The 20,923-nt window shown below is 51.4% G+C and overlaps 1 long non-coding RNA gene across 2 annotated transcripts in view; it reads left to right on the top strand.

Annotated features, from left to right (window-relative positions):
* The window catches only part of LOC311528400, a 39,497-nt gene extending 35,191 nt beyond the window's left edge, over positions 1-4,306 (top strand). For both annotated transcript variants that reach the window (XR_014713596.1, XR_014713597.1), the window contains one exon: positions 1,833-4,306. This is a non-coding gene — a long non-coding RNA (uncharacterized lncRNA). The remainder of the gene's footprint in view (positions 1-1,832) is intronic.
* Positions 4,307-20,923: the final 16,617 nt, after the last annotated feature.

Genomic DNA, 20,923 nt, shown 5'->3' with positions numbered 1-20,923 from the left:
CGTTTCAGTTGTATGTACATGAACGAAGGGGGGTGGCGCTAGGAGTGCTTACACAGCTGTTAGGAGCATGGAAGCGTCCTGTGGCTTATTTTTCTAAGCAATTGGATCAGGTTGCAAAGGGTTGGCCGGCATGTTTACGGGCGGTCCAGCTACTGCCCTAGTGCTTGAGGAAGCCGAGAAGCTAACATTGGGAGGGGTTATGCAAATCTATACTCCCCATATGGTCCGAGCCTTATTGGATGCAAAGGGAGGGCTTTGGCTCACCCAGGCTCGGATTGCTCGGTACCAGGCTAAGCTGTTAGAGAACTCTGAAGTCACCCTACAGCCTTGCCCCTCCCTTAACCCAGCCACTCTCTTGCCAGAAACAGAGGAACAGAAACATGACTGTTTAGAGATCATAGATGCCCAGTACTCCAGCCGTCCGGATTTAAAGGATGTACCCCTCCCAAATGCAGATTATGAGTGGTACACGGATGGTAGCAGTACTGTAATAGATGGGCAAAGGAGGGCGGGTTATGCTGTTGTGACCCTCCATGACACTGTGGAAGCTGAAGGTTTGCCTGCTGGGACCTCTGCCCAGCTTGCCGAACTAATAGCCCTGACCCGTGCACTTGAACTGTCAAAAGGAAAGCGGGTCAACATTTTTACTGATTCAAAGTATGCTTTTGGTGTGCTGCATGCTCATGCTGGCCTATGGAAGCAAAGGGGAATGCTGACAGCCCAAGGCTCCCCAGTCAAGTACGGGCCCCAAATCCTCCAGCTCCTAGAAGCTGTACAACTCCCCTCGGAAGTGGTGGTGGTACACTGTAAAGCCCATCAAAGGGAGGATCAAGATGTGGCCAGAGGTAACGCCCGGGCAGATAGAGAGGCTAAGCATGCTGGCACCCTGCCATCCCCTCAGGCTGAGAACGCCCATATGCATGCCCTTATCCCATCAGTAGGGGAGCTTCCAACCCCTCAGTACTCTGGGGAGGAGAGACAGCTAACTGACAAACTCAGTCTCCGGGAAAAGGAGGGATGGCTCCATTCCCCAGAAGGGAAGGTCCTCTTACCAAAGGGCCTAATCCGGCCAGTGCTGCAGAAACTACATCAAACCACTCATGCTGGCAGGGAAGCACTTATCCAGCTACTGGGAAAATACTTTATCACTTCCGGACTCCGACCCCTGGCTGCCCAGGTACAAGCGGACTGTTTAGTCTGCCAAAAGAATAACCCCCGACCGGGACATCCTGTGCCACCAGCTGCCCTAGAACCCACTCCGGGCCCCGGACAAGTGTGGCAAATAGACTTTACTGAGTTTCCCCGGACTCAAGGGTTCAAATATCTCCTTGTTATAGTGGATCGGTTCAGCGGATGGCCAGAAGCCTTCCCATGCCGTAACTGCACTGCCAGGACAGTGGCTCTCAAGTTTGTTAAGAAGATCGTTCCTCGCTTTGTACTCCCCCTGTGGATGGAATCTGACAACGGGACACACTTCACGTCAAAAATCATTCAAAGCATCTCACATGCCTTACGGATCCCCTGGAACTCCATACGCCCTGGAGACCGCAAGCCAGTGGGGTAGTGGAGCGTACCAATCAGACCCTTAAACGGCATCTCTCAAAAGTGTGCCAAGAAGCCTCACTGCGATGGCCTGATGCTTTGCCCCTCGTCCTACTCCGTACCCGCGTTCTCCCAAAGGGTAGATTAGGGCTCAGTCCCTTTGAAATTATGTTTGGAAGGGCATGGCCCATGAATGGCACCCCGGTTCTGTCAGGGGAATGGGAGTTGGGTAATGTTTTTTTGTCACAGTATATGTGTTCCCTGTCTGCTGTTCTCTTGTCTCTTCACAGGTATACCAAGGATTCCCAGCCTCTCCCCTTGGACTCTCCTGTTCACTCCTTACAGCCCGGTGACTCTGTGCTTGTTCGCACCTGGAAAGACGAGCCTCTCCAGGAAAAGTGGAAAGGACCCTATACCGTCCTGCTGATCTCCCATACAGCGGCAAAGATCGAGGGATACAAGATACATCACTCTCGTCTGAAGGCAGTAACCGCCCCCTCGTCAGCAGAACAGTGGACCGTCCAACCTGCTGACTCCTCATCTAGTGACGATCTCGGGCTAAAGCTACTGTTTAAAAGACACAAATAGCGGGCACCTTAATGCTAAAATGGGCCCACCCAGGTACTGGAGACCCTGGGTTGGGAAGACTCTGGTAATAATTAATTGGGTAACATTGTTATTCTTTGTATTGGTATTTCCAAATTGTGCATATCGGGAGCATAACTCCTTTGTTTTGCTTGCGCACCATGTTGCTACTTTAACAAACCAGACTGATTGCTGGGTATGTGCTCCAACTCCACTGTCCCCAAAACGGGAATGCCCCTTGACATGCTGCCCTTGACCCTAGCAGAATTAGCCGCCACCAAAGAGCTGGAAAGAACGGACTCACCGTTCTGGAATAAGACCTCTTTACAGCAAGCCACCTATCAGGACCAGGAGTATTCAGTTGCAGTACTCACTGAGGGAGTGTTATGTTTTACCCGAAACCAATCTGATCCCTATGGGCGTCCTGTGGGAAAGAGCTCCTGTGTTATTACACAGTGGGCTGATGGGTATTGGATAAAGACCAACAGGGGAGGCCAACGGTGTGGGTGTAATGGTTCCTCCCCTTTTAGGGAAACACTTACAAATAATCTTACCACAAAAAAGGGGTTTGGAAATTTAACTTGCCATCCAGTTAATATCTCCAATGTAGCAAGCCAATGGTGGGTTTGTAGTGGTCCCTATGGCGAGTGTAATTTGAACGGCACAATTAGAAATGCCCACACTTGTACCCAATCAGGAGGATGGGATGCCCCCCTAAGGGCATATGAACTGTTTGGAAAAGCAGCCTTAAATATCCCAGGAATCCCCTTAAGAAACAGTCCTTATTGGGCCCTACAGGGTCACTATTTTGTATGTGGCCGAAAGGCTTACAAGGTGTTGCCAGCCAACTGGACAGGTAGCTGTTATATAGCTCATGGAGTTCCTCATCTTTCCATAACTGCCACACTGCCCAAAGGAAAGATTAGAAATGCCCGAGACACCTCTGTTGAGTCACGAGAAAAGACCCTGCGGCGACTGACTAAGGCATTGGCGGACAATATGAAGAATCCCTTCACAACCGAGAAGCTGGTAGGGTGCTCTGTACTGGGAATAGCACCACTGTTTACCGGGCCAGCCCTGGCATGCATAGGCCGCTATACTGTAAGGCTGCCGATGGTACTTGAGAAAGTGGCCTTAGAGTTAGAGGACTCGGTTAGTGATTTAGGGTCAGCAGTAAAAACATTAAATAAAGAGGTACAGCAGCTCAGGACGTTTTCCCTCCAAAACAGGCTGGCTTTGGACTATCTCTTGGCATCCCAAGGAGGGGTTTGTGCCCTTATCGGGCCCCGATGTTGTGTATATGTAAATGATAGCAGTTATGAGATCTATGAAAAGGTGGTACAGGCTGAAGCCCATGCCCGAGCCGGAGCACAGGTTGCCTATACTGCCCCAGAGAACGATTGGTTGCAAACCTTGTTTTCAGGCTGGGGTTTGTCGTCTTGGCGGTTTATTTAGCCTGCTATTGAAATTTCTCTTTCCTGTATTGCTTGTATTACTGGTATTATGCTGTGCGGTATCATGTGTCAGGGCCCTTTTGCAAAAGTTAATAAGTCATTCTCTTCAGGGCTATCACAAAGTGCTTATGCAAAGTCATATTGTAAAGAAATAAGTAGCCCAAGTGAGAAAACTCAGAGCCAAGGCTGTTGAGTGTTCTCAAAGGGGGGAGTTGTTGGGAACACTGGGGCATGGCCACTAGGTAACTCGAGGGGATGGAAGACCACGAGTGTTGATGAAGCCCCCTCGCACTAGGCCCCTGTGTCCTTGGCCTCCCCCCCTCCTGCCTGGAGGCACTCACAGCAGCTCTGTGTGCTAGGCCCAAGTGTCCTTGGCCCCCCTGCCTGGAGGCACACACAGCAGTTATGCTGAGAATCTGCAACAGTATGTTGCAGAGTCAGACTGCCTGAAACTAAGCAAGGCCAAACAGGGGAGATATGGAAGAACAATGCTGAATAAAGCAGCTTTATGTATAGTTTAACAAATGATACAGAGAATCAGGGAACTAGCTGGGAACTGGATTGGCTGGCTGTATGGATACTTGGAGCAGCTTGCTATTGGATAAGTATGCTGGAAAAAAGGATGTATAAAAGCCTGTGTAACTTCCTGCTCTGTTGTACAGGATTTGAGATTCAAATCTCCCTGTACCTTTTTGAAGCTTCAAATAAACTTTTCTGCTTCTCCACCCCGTTGTGATTATTGGGTGTAGCACACTGGGTAACGAACCAACTCAAGCTGTTGTTCAGCCTCTCGGCACTGGGTGCCGGCAACAACACAATGTGCATGACAATCAAGTTGGGCTATTTCCTGCACAAATCCAGGTTTTCTCACATCCCGCCACCCCCATACACACACAAACTCACTCTCCTGCTGGTAAGAGCTCATCCAAACTGACCACTCTTCAAGTTTAAATCCAAGTTAAACCAGAACATCTGGGGGGGGGGGGGGGGGGAGGAAAAAACAAGAGGAAACAGGCCCGTTGCCAATTGTGCCCACATATCTATTCAGGGGACACCATCACAGGGCCTAATCACATCAGCCACACTATCAGAGGCTCGTTCACCTGCACATCCACCAATGTGATATATGCCATCATGTGCCAGCAATGCCCCTCTGCCATGTACATTGGTCAAACTGGACAGTCTCTACGTAAAAGAATAAATGGACACAAATCAGATGTCAAGAATTATAACATTCATAAACCAGTCGGAGAACACTTCAATCTCTCTGGTCACGCAATCACAGACATGAAGGTCGCTATCTTAAAACAAAAAAACTTCAAATCCAGACTCCAGTGATAAACTGCTGAATTGGAATTCATTTGCAAATTGGATACTATTAATTTAGGCTTAAATAGAGACTTGGAGTGGCTAAGTCATTATGCAAGGTAGCCTATTTCCTCTTGTTTTTTCCTACCCCGCCCCCCCCCCGCAGATATTCTGGTTTAACTTGGATTTAAACTTGGAGAGTGGTCAGTTTGGATGAGCTATTACCAGCAGGAGAGTGAGTTTGTGTGTGTATGCGGGTGGGGGGGGGGGTGAGAGAACCTGGATTTGTGCTGGAAATGGCCCAACTTGATGATCATTTTAGATAAGCTATTACCAGCAGGACAGTGGGGTGGGAGGAGGTATTGGTTCATATTCTCTGTGTGTATATAAAGTCTGCTGCAGTTCCCACGGTATGCATCCGATGAAGTGAGCTGTAGCTCACGAAAGCTCGTGCTCAAATAAATGGGTGAGTCTCTAAGGTGCCACAAGTCCTCCTGTTCTTTTTCCAGGGAGGAAAGTCACCTGGCGTCACCGCCTCCTGACTCGGAGTCTCAGAGCCTTCAGCACCCCTGCTTCACGTCAGCAAGTCCCCCTGAGCTGGACACCCAAGGGCGACTTGTCGGCCCCCAGGGAGCCATGTCCCCCCCCCTTCCCCCGAGTGGCTCCCCCCCAGCACTGTGGAAGCCGGGGGGTTGTTACAGGGCAGCCAACAGGCAGGCGCAGGCCAAAGCGGGGCCCCCCGCTGCTTTCCAGCAGACCCTGAAATCTTTGGATTGTTTCATGACGAGCAGGATCGTTCCTGGTTTTTATTGTTTTCTCCGGAGTCTGGACCTTGACGGTGCCTCGGCCGAGGCGTCGGGGCCGGAGAGGAAGGAACGGGCTCCCCGCCCCCCAGCGGCCGCCCCGGGAGCCCAGCCCGGGGTCGCGCGGTGGCTGACGGGAGTAGTCCCCAGACAGCGAGTTCCCGCGGGGGCCGATGGGAAATCGGCCGCGAGACGCGGGCGCGCACGGCGCAGGCGCGCTACGGCTCGGTCCCGACAGCGCCGGCGGCCCGTGAGGCCCGGATCCGGGGGGTTCAGCCGGCGTGCGCGGGAGCGGGGGGAGGAGCCCGGCCGGGCCTGGCAGCGCCGCCCCTCCGCCACGTAGCCGTGCGCCGGCCGCGAGAGGGGGCCGGGGTCGAGGCCGCCCTGATCCGGCGGCGGGAGCGGGGCCAGCCACGGGGGGGGCCGCAGCATAAAACCAGCGGCTTTGAATTCCCGACCCCCCCCCACACCCAGAGACCCACAGAGAGACCCCCCCACACCCCCGACACACAGAGACCGAGACCCCCCCACACAGAGACCCTGAGACAGAGACCCCCCCACACCCCCGACACACAGAGACCGAGACCCCCCCACACACAGAGACCCTGAGACAGAGACCCCCCCACACACAGACCCAGAGACCCCCCCCACACAGACCCAGAGACCCCCCCACACACAGAGACCCAGAGACAGACCCCCCCCCACACACCCCACACAGACCCAGAGACAGAGACACCCCCACACACAGAGACCCTGAGACAGAGACCCCCCCCCACACACACCCCACACAGACCCAGAGACACCCCCACACACAGAGACCCTGAGACAGAGACCCCCCACACACATCCCCCCACACAGACCCAGAGACCCCCCACACACACCCCCACACAGACCCAGAGACACCCCCCCCACACACAGAGCCCCAGAGACCCCCCACACACAGAGACCCAGAGACAGAGACCCCCCCACACACACCCCCCACAGAGACCCAGAGACCCCCACACACACACCCCCACACAGACCCAGAGACACCCCCCCACACACACAGACCCAGAGACAGAGACACCCCCCCACACACACAGACCCAGAGACCCCCCACACACAGAGACCCAGAGACAGAGACCCCCCCCACACACACAGAGACCCAGAGACCCCCACACACACACCCCCACACAGACCCAGAGACACCCCCCCACACACACAGACCCAGAGACAGAGACACCCCCCCACACACACAGAGACCCAGAGACCCCACACACACAGAGACCCAGAGACAGAGACCCCCACACACACACACCCCACACAGAGACAGAGACCCCACACACACACCCCCCACACAGACCCAGAGACAGAGACACCCCCACACACACCCCCACACAGACCCAGAGACACCCCCCCACACACACAGACCCAGAGACAGAGACACCCCCCCACACACACAGAGACACAGAGACCCCCCAGAGACAGAGACCCCCACACACACAGAGACAGAGACACCCCCACACCCCCCACACACAGAGACCCGCCCACACCCCCCACACCCAGAGACCCAGAGAGAGAGATCCCCCCACACACACAGAGACACAGACCCAGAGACCCCCCCCACACACAGACCCAGAGACAGAGACACCCCCCTACACACACAGAGACCTACACACACAGAGACCCCCCACACACACAGAGACCCGCACACATGTCCTGTGAACCGGGAGTTCTCGGCTATTTCTTAAACCACGGGCAATTAGCAGCAAGATTTGAGGAGTCCTTGAACTAGTTAATATCCAAGAATAACAATTACTGCAACCCAATCAAGTAATTTTCATAGTGTGTGTACATATAGACACACACACACACATATATTGGGGCTGTCAAGCGATTAAAAAAAATCACGATTAACTGTGCGGTTGTACAACAATAGAATACCATTTACTTTAAATATTTGGCATGCTTACATTTTCAAATATATTCATTTTAATTACAACACAATACGAAGTGTACAGTCCTCAATTTATATTTATTTTTGATTACAAATATTTGCTCTGTAAAAAACAAAAAAATTGTAAAGATTCTTAAACCTTGGGCCCAGCGCTTTGCTGTTTTTAGAAATCTCACATTGGTACCTTCTTTGCGTTTTGTCAAATCTGCTGTGAAAGTGTTCTTAAAAGGAATATGTGCTGGGTCATCTTCCAAGACTGCAGTAACATGAAACATATGCAGAATGCAGGTAAAATAGAGCAGGAGACCTACAATTCTCCCCCCAAGGAGTACAGTCACAAATTTAATTGATGTCTTATTTTTTTAACGAGCATCATCAGCATGGAAATATGTCCTCTGGAATGGTGGCCGAAGCATGAAGGGGCATACGAATGTTTAGCATATCTGGCATATCTTGCAACGCCGGCTACAAAAGTGCCATGGGAACGCCTGTTCTCACTTTCAGGTGACATTGTAAATAAGAAGCAGGCAACAGTATCTCCTGTCAGTTGTAAACAAACTTTTGTCTTAGCGATTGGCAGAATAAGAAGTAGGACTGAGTGGACTTGTAGGCGCTAAAGTTTTAAACTGTTTTGTTTTTGAGTGCAGTGATGCAATCAGAAAAAACCCAACTGCATTTGTTACACTTTCACAAGAAAGAGTTTGCACTTCAGTACTTGTATGAGGTGAATTGAAAAATACTATTTTTTTTGTTTTATCATTTTTACAGAGCATATATTTGTAATAAAAAAATAATAATATAAAGTGAGCACTCTGCACTTTGTGTTCTGTGTTGTAATTGAAATCAGTATTGAAAATGGATCAAAAAATATATAATAAATTGCAACTGGTATTCTATTGTTATAAGCGTGATTAATCGCGATTGATTTTTTTGAGTTAATCGTGTGAGAGAACTGTGATTGACAGCCTTAACGTACATATATAAAATAATACCAAATCCTCAGAACACCAATATAATGGGGAAACTAATTCTTACCTTAAAATGACAAGTGATTTTATGTACTCATGTGGCACTTGTTGGCATTGCCCTAGCAACAAAGCTATTGAAACAGAAAAGCAGGCAGGGTGCGGCAGTGAGGCTGATGCCTAGCAGGGCTACCGGGGGGAAAAAAAATCTTTTCATTTTGCCTGTGCTCCTAAGAGGTTGAAAGTTACCTAAACCCCAAAGCATAAAAGTGGGAGTGGGGGCAGGTGCTTTGAAACTTCCATTCCCAGGATCGCCATGGCACATGGGTCATGAGAGACAGAGTCTACAGGCGCCAGGGCAGGGCTTGCAACTAAACTCCCATGTTTCCCTCAGGATTTTCAAACTACACTGGACCCTCACTAGAATGTGGGATTTGGGATCCATGCCAAATCCCGCATTCTAGCGGGTACTGCGTTACAGTGGGGACCGCGTTACAATGAAAGTTAATGACGGTTACTAAATTTGGGATCCGCAACCACGTTCTATCAGAATTTGTGTTCTATAGACGCGTGTTCTAGCGAGGGTCCGGTGTATAACTTTCAGGTTCTCGTCTCTGTCAACTCAGGCTATGTCTACCCTATAGCACTTACAGCGGCACAGCTGCAGTGGGCTAGCCCCTTGTTCTGTGTTTGGGAGTGGCGGGGATTCCTTCATGGTCTTTTTCCTCTTTCAGGTGCTTTCAAGGGTCATCATGGTGCACCTTGGTAAGTGCAGACAGGGCTTGTTAAGGGTTGCGTGCACACCATGTTGTACTGACAGACCCCAGTTTCTGCATCCCTCTAAATCAATCGCAGTTAGTGGAGAATGTGCAGCCTTCACCGCTGAACTCTCTTAAGGGTTGGTAGAGCAAATCTGTCATCTTTATTGTAAATAAATTGCTGTAAGACCTCAATGTCCTGGCAAGGTACAGACTTCGATTCCATCATAAAGAATAATCTATTGTTGCTGCGTAAGGGCAGGTTACAGCAGTTTTCTTGATTTTTAAATGAAACCAAGCTTTTGTCTAAGGCCTTTGGAATTTTTTGGCTCGACGTCTATACGCATCTGTTTATAATCAAATCTATTGTGACACCTGTTGATCTTCCCTTCAGCTCATCTCCTTATGAAGAATTATCATGGAGGACACGTAGCTATCCGATTGGCTCTTGGTGGTTGTGCCAACAGACCCTTCTTCCGTATAGTGGCCGCATATAACAAGCGAGCACGGGACAGCAAGTATTTGGAGCAAGTGGGCTGCTATGACCCACTCCCAAATAGCCACAATGAAAAGCTTGTTGGCTTGAACATCGAGAGAATCAAACACTGGATTGGTTGCGGAGCACATGTCACAAAACCGGTTGAAAAACTTCTAGGTAACTCAGTGTGTTTTCCAATCTGAACTATTTGCTTATTTCTCTTAAAAGACAATAGGTTTTCCTTGGTGATCCTCCGCATACTTGGAGTGCCAAAGACTCTTTCTTCATTTCTTTGCATGAATCCTTGAGAATATGTATATATGCAGTCACCCTTCTTTTGGCCACAGGAAATGGGATGTTTCAGAGTCGCAGCCTTGTTAGTCTGTATCCGGAAAAAGAACGGGAGGACTTGCGGCACCTTAGAGACTAACAAATTCATTTGAGCATAAGCTTTCGTGGGCTACAGCTCACTTCATCAGATGAATAGAATGGAAAATATAGTAAGAAGATCTATCTACACATACAGAGAATCATGAAAAGGTGGGAGTTGCCATACAAACTGTAAAAGGCTAATTAAGATGAGCTATAATTTGTTAGTCTCTAAGGTGTCACAAGTACTCCTGTTCTTTTTGAGGAAATGGGAACGGGTCTCATTTATGGAGAGGCTGAGCTGGCCGAGACAGCAGTAAAAGGCACTTCAAGCCACTAGAGGGTTAGTGAGACAGACAATTACTCTCACTTCCTAAAAGTCTCATTAACTATTGGAACAGTTGACCGAGCGTTGTCGTGAATTCTCCATCACTGACAATTTAACTTGAGATGGCATGTTTTTCTGAAATATATATGCTAAGAATTATTTTGGGGAAGTTCTATAACATGTGTTATATAGGATGTCAGACGAGATCATCACAGCGCTCCCTTTTAGCCTTTGAATCTGTGCGTCTAGAACAGTCATATTGCAACTCCAGCTATAAATATCAATAATCTTTCTTTCAGGTCTTTCTGGATTTTTCCCATTGCATCCTATGACAATCACAAATGCAGAAAGATTAACGAAGCGAAGAGCCTTGAAAGCCATAACAGCTTCTGAGGAAGAAACTCCAGCTGAAACTCCAGCTAAAACAATAATTTAAAAAACCAGGAATTACTACATGATGTTCATAGATGATCAGCCACCCATAGCAGCCATTCATATTCCAGCGTGTTAAGCACAATAAGAATTGAGCTATGTTCAGAGGCAGACGGCTATCCCTGTTACTTGGAGGAACTCGCACATCATTCATTCTAGAGTCTTCCATCCACATTCTGACTCGCTTAAATGTCTTAGGTAAGGCTTGTACCATCCCCGAAGATCACCAACCTCAGACTCTGGTAGACCAAACAAAGCCACTGAGTTTGAGTCATAGAACCATCACCCCAAAAGCCTTAATGCCAATCAGTGCAAATCTCAGAATTGATGATGGGGAGCACATGAGATCTTTCTCAGCCCACACAGTGCAGCGCATCACCCCTTGTAAAGCACTCGACGTAACAAAGCTGAGACACGCTCACTGGACGATCACAGTATCCTGCTTATTTAAGAAGAGCACAATACAATAGACCACTCTAGTGCTGACAGAAAAGACGCCTTCCTCAGCTGTTGCTCCAAGATGGCAATCTGCTGCTGTTCCTGCATGTGAGGAAGTTGGTGGGGCTCAAAAGGAGGGCAGCTCACAGCAAGAGAAATGGCTGAGAAGAGCTAGGCAAGTTAGAGGCACTTGAGATTCATTGCAGGCCTGTGTGTTGCTCCCTTGGCAGCACACCCATAAGGGTGCAGGGAGAACCATGGAAACTCAGCCAGCTCTCACTTGCCAGGCAGCTGGGAATTGGTTACATTTTTAATGGAGAAGTAAAATCTGAGCAAATGTATACATGGAACCAAAGAAAAATAAGATCTTTTGGGTGATACCTGAAGTCCTGCCTGAAAAGGTCCAGGCAGACATGGCTGGTTTGGATTTTGCCTATTAGTACATTTAAACCAGGGGTTCTCCGAACACATTTTTCGGTGGCCTCGGATTGTGACCCACCAATTCTTCCTGGTGGCCACACTGACACTTTTCCCTAAAATACGTAACTGTAGGAAAAACAAATAAATATGCACAGACACGTGTCCAAATCCTTGTAATTTATTTATGTAGGTTTTTTTCAGACTCACAAATAATATGAAAAATTATATTTGTATGTTGAATATTGCTTTTCGCAGCACACTCAGTATCTAGCTGGGAGTTTGTGAAAAGTGATATTAACAAACATACAAGTATCACTTTTCACAGCCTCCCAGGTAGCTAGTCAGTGTGCTGTGAAAAGTGATACTTGCATGTTTCTTTGTTTCGCTTTTCTCAGCAAGCCCCAGGTTTGGAGAGGGAGGCAGCAGGGGTCTGGGGCAATGGGGGGGATAGAGGTGGAACCAGGGAAGGCAGTGGGGGCTGGGGGCGATAAATGGGGGTTCGGGGAGGCGGGGAGAATGGTGAGCCCTGCTGCCATATGGCTGGACAAAATCATGTTGTTGGTGTAATGCAGGAGGTCAGATTAAAAAACTCACATTAGTCCTGTCCATGGAATCACAGCACTGGAAGGCCCGTCCTAGTCCCGTCCCCTGCACTCAAGGCAGGATTAAGTACAGTAGAACCTCAAAAATACGAACACCAGAGTTACAGACGGACCCGTCAGCCAGACACCACGTGGCCCCAGAAGTACGCAGTCAGGAAGCAGCGGAGACGAAAAACAAAAAACCCAACAAATACTGAGCTGTGCCGGCATGGCATCGTCCAGTTCGGCACATCGGGGCTGCCTTTCCCCACCCCCACCCACTACTTGCCACGCGGAAGGCCAGCCACGTACAGGTGAAGACGCTGAGGTTCACAGGCACAGCTCTGAGCTCCCGAGAAGGAGTGCTGGGGTCTGCACTAGCCACAGGGGCTGTTTCCCGCCTCTGGCTGGGAGGGGGACAAGCCTGCAACCTTAGTCTCAGTCCAGGAAAGAAGCTCCCTGAGCTGCTGCTGGAACCTGGCCGCGAGCGTCAGCTGCTGGAGCCCGAACACCTGCCCGCCTGCCGCGCTCTGGAGGAGCGGCTGCGTTTGAAAGGGCCCCGGCCTGCACTGCGCACCCACTGGTGCCAAAGCGCCCCCGGGTGCCTCACGCATCACCCTTGCAGTCAGGGGGCGAGAATCAGAAACTTGCCGGGCAGCCGCTGCAGAGTGTGAGCCCCCGTTCCGAGCACTCCGCCCTGAGGAGCAGCCCATAACGGCTTGGGCAAAGTTACCAACAACCTCCATTCCCGAGGTCTCCGTAATTCTCCTGTATTATCTAGACCAGGGGCTGTCAACAGGCGAACCACGGGCCAAATCCGGGTTGCCAGACGCTTTTGAACGGACCCCACAAACTTGTTATTTACATATTATCGTTATTATTATTTTTTAAATGATTTTCTCTGCAGTCTGGCCCCTGACTGTACATTGATGAAGAATTTGGACCTTGACAAAAAATAATTGACTACCCCTCATCTAGACCATCCCTGAGCGGTGACTGTCGATCCTGCTAAGAACCTACAATGACAGAGATTCCACAACCTCCCTAGGTAATTTGTTCCAGTGCTTAACTATGCTGGCAGGAAGTTTTTCCTAACGTCCAACCTAAACCTCCCTCGCTGCAATTTCAGCCCATTGCTTCTTGTCCTGTCCTCAGAGATTCACAAGAACAATTTTTCTCCCTCCTCCTTCTAACAACCTTTTATGTACTTGAAAACTGTTCTCCTGTCCCCTCTCAGTCTTCTCTTCTCCAGATTAAACAAACCCAGTTCTTTCAACCTTTTCTCGTCGATCATGTTTTCTAGACCAGCGGTTCTCAACAGGGGGTTCGTGGCCCACTGGGGGTCCATGAACCCGTGGCTAAAATCCAAAGCCCGAACCCCAGCACCTCCCGCAGGGCTGAAGCCGGGAGCAGCAGGGCTGAATTCTGGAGCCCCGAGCCCTGGTGCTCCCCAAGGGACAGAAGCCCTGAGCCCATGGGCAGAATTGGGGGAACACAGGGGTGTTACACCCCTCCCAAACTACAGTGCAAGAGCAGGGCAGTCCTGGGGTAGCTCCACACCCCCCCTCCACCACCTCCTCTCTCCACCCCCTGGCTAGGTCGGAGGTGGGAAGCCAGAGTCTGGCTGCGTGGGACAGCTGCTGCCTGGGCGGGGTGACACGGCTGCTTTCTGGCTGGCAGAGCCCTCAGGGTACAGGGAGCCCAGGGGAGCCCTGAGAGCACACATCCCCTCGCTACCTCCTCCCTGCACCCTGAGCTACCCCCCTGCACACAGCCCCTAGCTATCCCTTTCCCTTCACCTCAAACTTTTTGAGCTGAGCCCCCCCACCTTTGAGTTATAATTTTTGATTGTAGCCTCCCCCAAGTCCAGACAGGCGGGTGGCCTGCTGAGGTGAGTCAGGGGGTGGATGTAGCATACCCTCCCCAGACCCCGACGTCGGAGCTGGCTTGAGCCTCACTGGGCCCTGTCCACCCAAAACAGAAGTCAAACTCTACCTATGCAAGCTTGTTTTCCCCCCTTTCCCCGGCCCAGAGCCTCCCCCTCCCACACTGGGCCCTGGAGATTTTAATGGCATGTTGTGGGTGGCCTCAGAAAGAAAAAGGTTGAGAACCCCTGTTCTAGACCTTTAACCATTTTTGTTACTCTCCTCTGGACCTTCTCCAATTCGTCCACGTCCTTCCCGAAATATGGCGCCCCGACTTAGACACAATACTTTAGCTGAGGCCACATCAGCATGGAGTAGAGCAGAAGAATTACGTCTCGTATCTTGCTTACAACACTCCTGCTAATCCTGCCCAGGATGAGGTTTGCTTTTTTTGCAGGTGTTACACTGTTGACTCATATTTAGCTTGTGGTCCACTCTGACCCCCAGATCCCCTTCCGCAGTACTCCTTCCTAGGCTGTCACGTCCTGCTCTGTATGTGTGCAGCTGACTGTTCTGTCCTAAGGGGAGTACTTTGCATTTGTCCGTATTGAATTTCAGCCTGTGAACTTCAGACCATTTCTCCAGTTTGTGCAGATCATTTTGAATTTTAATCCTATCCTCCAGAGCACTTGCAACCCCTCCCATCTTGGTATCATCCGCAAACTTTATCAGTAAAAAGAAAAGGAGGACTTGTGGCACCTTAGAGACTAACCAATTTATTTCAGCATAAGCTTTCGTGAGCTACAGCTCATTTCATCGGATGCATACTGTAGAAAGTACACAAGATCTTTTTATACACACAAAGCATGAAAAAATGGGTGTTTTCCACTACAAAAGGTTTTCTCTCCCCCCACCCCACTCTCCTGCAGGTAATAGCTTATCTAAAGTGATCACTCTCCTTACAATGTGTATGATAATCAAGGTGGGCCATTTCCAGCACAAATCCAGGGTTTAACAAGAAAGTCTGAGGCGGGGGTGGTGGGGGGGTAGGAAAAAACAAGGGGAAATAGGTTACCTTGCAGAATGACTTAGCCACTCCCAGTCTCTATTCAAGCCTAAGTTAATTGTATCCAATTTGCAAATGAATTCCAGTTCAACAGTCTCTCGCTGGAGTCTGGATTTGAAGTATTTTTGTTGAAATATCACAACTTTCATGTCTGTAATCGTGTGACCAGAGAGATTGAAGTGTTCTCCGACTGGTTTATGAATGTTATAATTCTTGACATCTGATTTGGGTTCATATATTCTTTTACGTAGAGGCTGTCCAGTTTGGCCAATGTACATGGCAGAGGGGCATTGCTGGCACATGATGGCATATATCACATTGGCGGATGTGCAGGTGAACGAGCCTCTGATAGTGTGGCTGATGTGATTAGGCCCTGTGATGGTGTCCCCTGAATAGATATGTGGGCACAGTTGGCAACGGGCTTTGTTGCAAGGATAGGTTCCTGGGTTAGTGGTTCTGTTGTGTGGTGTGTGGTTGTTGGTGAGTATTTGCTTCAGGTTGGGGGGCTGTCTGTAGGCAAGGACTGGCCTGTCTCCCAAGATTTGTGAGAGTGTTGGGTCATCCTTCAGGATAGGTTGTAGATCCTGAATAATGCATTGGAGGGGTTTTAGTTGGGGGCTGAGGATGACGGCTAGTGGCGTTCTGTTATTTTCTTTGTTAGGCCTGTCCTGTAGTAGGTGACTTTTGGGTGCTCTTCTGGCTCTGTCAATCTGTTTCTTCACTTCCGCAGGTGGGTATTGTAGTTGTAAGAAGGCTTGATAGAGATCTTATAGGTGTTTGTCTCTGTCAGAGGGGTTGGAGCAAATGCGGTTGTATCGCAGAGCTTGGCTGTGGACGATGGATCGTGTGGTGTGGTCAGGGTGAAAGCTGGAGGCATGGAGGTAGGAACAGCAGTCAGTAGGTTTCCGGTATAGGGTGGTGTTTATGTGACCATCGTTTATTAGCACAGTAGTGTCCAGGAAGTGGATCTTAATCGCGTCTCTGCTAAGGCTGCGACTACACTCCCCCTTGTGTCGGTAGAACGTATGTGGCTCAGGGGTGTGAATAAGCCACCCCCCGAGTGACACAAGTTACACAGACCTAAGCGCCGGTGTGGACAGTGCTATGGTGCTGGGAGAGCTTCTCCTGCCAACATGGCTACGGCTGCTCGTTGAGGGTGGAGAGCTCCCTCCCGTCAGCTTCCAGCCGCTCCAGTAGAGACTGCCACTGGGGGCCACGTCACTCACAGCTGTGAGGGCCGAGCGGTTAAGGCGTTGGACTCGAAATCCATTCGGGTTTCCCTGCGCAGGTTCAAATCCTGCTCACAGCGAGGCCTGTGTTTTAGCCACACTTGCTCACCAGGGCAATACATCTCCACCGGCCCCGGGACGCTCTCCATACACTCCCCACCCCAGGTAAACCCTGTTCTGCTCCTTTCATGGGGATGCCTGGGATGGTGCCTCACGCTGTGTCTCTGCGGTCTCAGGCCTCTGCCCCTCACCCAGCACCCCTCCGGCTCAGCCCCACCCCTGGGTGCTGCTCCTCTCCAGAGCGTGGAAGGAGCTGAGCACGGGCAGCCCGTATCAGAGGCCAGGGGAGCCTGAGCCTCCCCCAAAAGGCCATCCATGTGGGGCGGAAACGCTGGGGATGTGGGGCGGGTCTCCCATCCGGAGGCCCGTGGGCCCATGGTCATCTTTCGAGCGCTGTAAGCGAAGCTCCAGAGGAGTGGGGGCCCCACCTGAACCCCGCTCCCCTCTGCCTCTTAGCCCGATGCCCTGCTCTTGCTCTGCCTCTTCCCATCCCCCCTCCGCCTCCTCCCCCAAAACCTGCACCCCAACCCCCCTCAGCCTTTTCCCCCGCGGCCCCGTCTTCTCGTGCCTCTTCCTGTCCTGTTTCACCTCCTTCCCCAAGGACCGCCCTGCCCCCCGCTCACTGAAGACAGAGAAAAGGGACGGGTACCTGGCCCCATGGCCCCCGGTAGCCCCCCTACGGGGAAAGGGGTGGAGAGGAGCAAGCAGGGGGTGAGTGGAGTCCTGGGGGAAGAGGCGGAGAGGAGCGAGGGGCAGGTAGGGGGACCTCGGGGGCCAGAGGAGTGAACAGTGGGGGGGCGGGGCCTCGGGGGAAGAGGATGACCGGGGGCGGGGCCTCTGTGGCAGGGCCATGCTCTAGGCCCCGGTGGCCCCCCAACTTCTCGGGGTCATCTGAAACCCAGGATGAAGGTGACACAGGGCCTGGTTCCTGATTGGGCTAAGATTCCATAACAGCTCTCCCTTCCTGGCAGTGTGAAGGGGCTGGACAGGGGCATAAAGCCCTCCAGACACGGCCGGAGACAGGGAAAGGGCCGTCAATGCGGAAGAGAATCAGGCCCAGAGTTAGACAAGGGGTGCAGAGAATATTCTGGATTCTGGTCATTGCACTTCGCCCTTGCTCGAAATGCTTCCTGTATTTTCTCCATTTCACTCCCTGACTCTCGATCTCTGCCCCTTTCCCCGTTTCGTCCTCAGAATTAGCACATTCAGCCAGTTAATCGCAGCAATCCCACCATAACACAGCAGCCTGAAATCTCAGCTCTCTCCCGCCCCTCGCACGAGACCTGCTGCCAGCTGAACCGGAGAAAGAATGGGGAACGTCTCTGGCAGAGGGTGTGAAACAGACACCCAGAAAAGGTGAGCTTTCACAGGGACTGCTGGGCACGCATGGACTGTGGCTGGGGAGGGGGCTGCCAGACCTCCCTCGGGTGACCAGACAGCAAGTGTGAAAGATCGGGATCGGGGTGGGAGGTAATCGGAGCCTATATAAGAAAAAGACCCAAAAATCGGGACTGTCCCTCTAAAATCAGGACACCTGGCCACCCTAGACCTCCCCCACAGACTGCCACTGAGTGAGTGGGGGGCAGTTGCACAGACCTGCAGGGACCACACAGATTGTGAGGTTTGCTCCCCTCCTGTCTCCAGTGGAGTTGAGGTTTCTCCCTGAGCCTGCTGAGCCCTGTGGCCCTTCCCAGCCACGCCCGTGGGAGCAGAGAACACCGAAAGACCAGGCCGGGGAGGTCATATGGTTTATTGGACCCGGTTCTGTTGGGGAGAGTGTAGCCAGACAGACAGCCCCCCCCTGCTCAGACCAGCATTGCTGGAAACACAGGAGGAAGCCGGAACAGGGCACTTAACATATATTCCAGCACAGCCTTTGAAGCTATGAAAGCACAGGTGTGCTGCTACAATGTGCCTCTGGGAACAGATACGACGATTAAGCTCACAGCAGGCAGAGGCCCTGTGACAGACATGGCTCTTCGCCCCTACTAAATAGCGTGATGCACTCACACCAACATCCTAGGTGGGAAAATATTTACCCTGATAAAAGAAATGTCCAGTAGTCGACACTTATTGTTTCTCTCCCTTGCAAGTGTAAACTACTCTTGCGAAAGCTGGCGTCACCCCGACAGACCAGCCTCAATTTGGCATAAGAAAGGAGAAAGAGAACAAAGGAGTACAGAGGTATAAGTAGGGGACCTACAGCACCCTGATTTTTGAGTGCTTTTCACGATCTATCTGCTGGTCAGATAAGTGACAGCCTCCCAAGGCTTCTGCAGCTGAGAGGGTCCCTACGCCTTGTCCCTTATTCGTCTTTCCGCGGAATTGAGTGACCGATCCTGGCTTGGCACCGCTGGAATCGAGAGACGCAAGGAGGGTAAGAAGCACCCACACCTGATCTCCTATCTTTAGTGTACACATATTTTGAAATAGAGCTCTATACTTTGTTTTCTTTCTTTGGGATTGTGGCTTCAGTTTTGTAACTTGTTTGTGTGTGTAACATCTCTACATTTAAATAAGTAGGCACTAGCAATTTTGTAACCACATGATTAGAATCTAGCTTAATAAATTTTGGTAACCATTTATGCATAAGCCTGACTTGTTTTCTCTGGTTTACTGTAAAGCAGCCAACACAATTAAAGAACCTCAGCCGTTTTGGCTCTAAAGCCTGGCCATTAGGTGAGAGTACTAAGAGCCTAGCGTTGAGTTGTGCCGCCTCCACGGGGCAAACTCTTGGGGCACCTGTCAGTCAATCCTGGCTGCCCGCTGCGAAGGAGCTCTGAGCTCTAGCAGTTAAAGTCACGGGTGTGGAGAGGCTCTTAGTGCTGCCATTGGGGCAGCTGTCAGTCAGTATTGACTGCTCGCTGCGAAGGAGCTCTGAGCTCTAGCAGTTAAAGTCACGGGTGGTTAGGACCTTGGGGCATCCGTCAGCCTAGCCCGGGCTGCCCGCCGCGAAGGGACAGTGCGTCCTAGCGGTTAAAGTCACGGATGGTATAAACGGGCATAGCTGGCACCTCACCAAACATCCTTGGCCGTCGGCTAACAGAGAGAGACCAGGGCCTGAGGACGAGATCTGCGGAGCTCGAAGGCTTGTCTCTCCCCAGCAGAAGTTGGAGAATGAAAGAGATCCCCTCCCTGCCTTGTCTCTCTAATCTCCTGGGACCGGGGACCGACCTTGCAAACAGAGAACTCTGAGGCAGTTCAGTGCTTCCCACCGAGCCCCAGGAGCCCGTATGTAACACGGACGTTGCACTCATTCAAACAGTGCCTAGCGCAGGTGGGGGACGGGCTTCAAGCTGCTGCCAGCCACAGCCCCTTCTGTGCCCCAAACCGGGGGCGACTGCGCCTACCGGCCAGACCCCTCTGTTCCAGAACGGAGGTGCCCTTTGGTCTCTCAGCCCGGCGCTCTCACACAACCACAGCAGCTCCAGTCACCAGGTCCCCTCTTGGCGCAGTGGGAGGGGGCAGCAGGAGAGAGCAGGCAGGCCTCCGAGGGGGAACTGTACTCCGGGAAGCCGTGACTCTGTCAAGGATTTAGGTGCCATACCGGGCAAGCCACTCAACATCCGCTCCTGGTGCGATACTGTGGGGAACAGGGCCAAAGCCATCGGTGATGACGGGGGGATTTTCTTGGTTTTTCAATGGTTTGCATGCCTCAGTTTCCCTGGGTGCTGTTTGTTTAACGAGGTGGGAGAGGTAGTTTGCTGTTACAGAGGACCAGCGGTGATCTCTCCTGTCAGTTGGGCCCTCAGGCAAAGGCCTGGAGAACAGATACCCCAGCGACTGGTGAGCGGGAGGCCCAGCTTGGAAGTCACAGCCAGGTCGGGCCAGTGGAAGGACAATGGGCTGAGGAGAGAAGACCCGGTGACTGCTTCCAGCCAGGGGGAAAGAAAAGAGGGAGGAGAGGAGAGGCTGAGATAGAGGAGATCCAGGCAGCCTGTTCACCTGGGACAGAAGACAAAGGACACAGGCTTGTGGGAAGGTGATATCGGACGCTTAGCTGGAAGGAGGGGGCTTCTGGACTGGGGAGAGAAAACAGCCAGAGCCCACACGGGTGCAGGAGAGACCTAGATGGACTGTGCAGAGGGAGATTAGGCCTGAGGCCCTGAGAGTTTCCTGTGCTGTGTTCAGATGCTCAGTAAACCACTCTCTTTTACGCTGGCTGAGAGTCACGGCAGTCTCGAGTTCGGGGTTGCTTTCTTCCCTCTGGGAGTAGAGGCCCTAGGGGTCCAGAGTGAGGGGACTCCCTGAGGGGGCCCATGGCAGACAGGCATGCTCAAGGCTCAGAGAAGAGGGGTTCCAGGAG

The sequence above is a fragment of the Lepidochelys olivacea genome (genome assembly GCF_965140295.1).
Source record: "Lepidochelys olivacea isolate rLepOli2 genome assembly, chromosome: 11".
Lineage (NCBI taxonomy): Eukaryota > Metazoa > Chordata > Testudines > Cheloniidae > Lepidochelys > Lepidochelys olivacea.
This window is presented reverse-complemented; position numbering and strand designations above follow the sequence as displayed.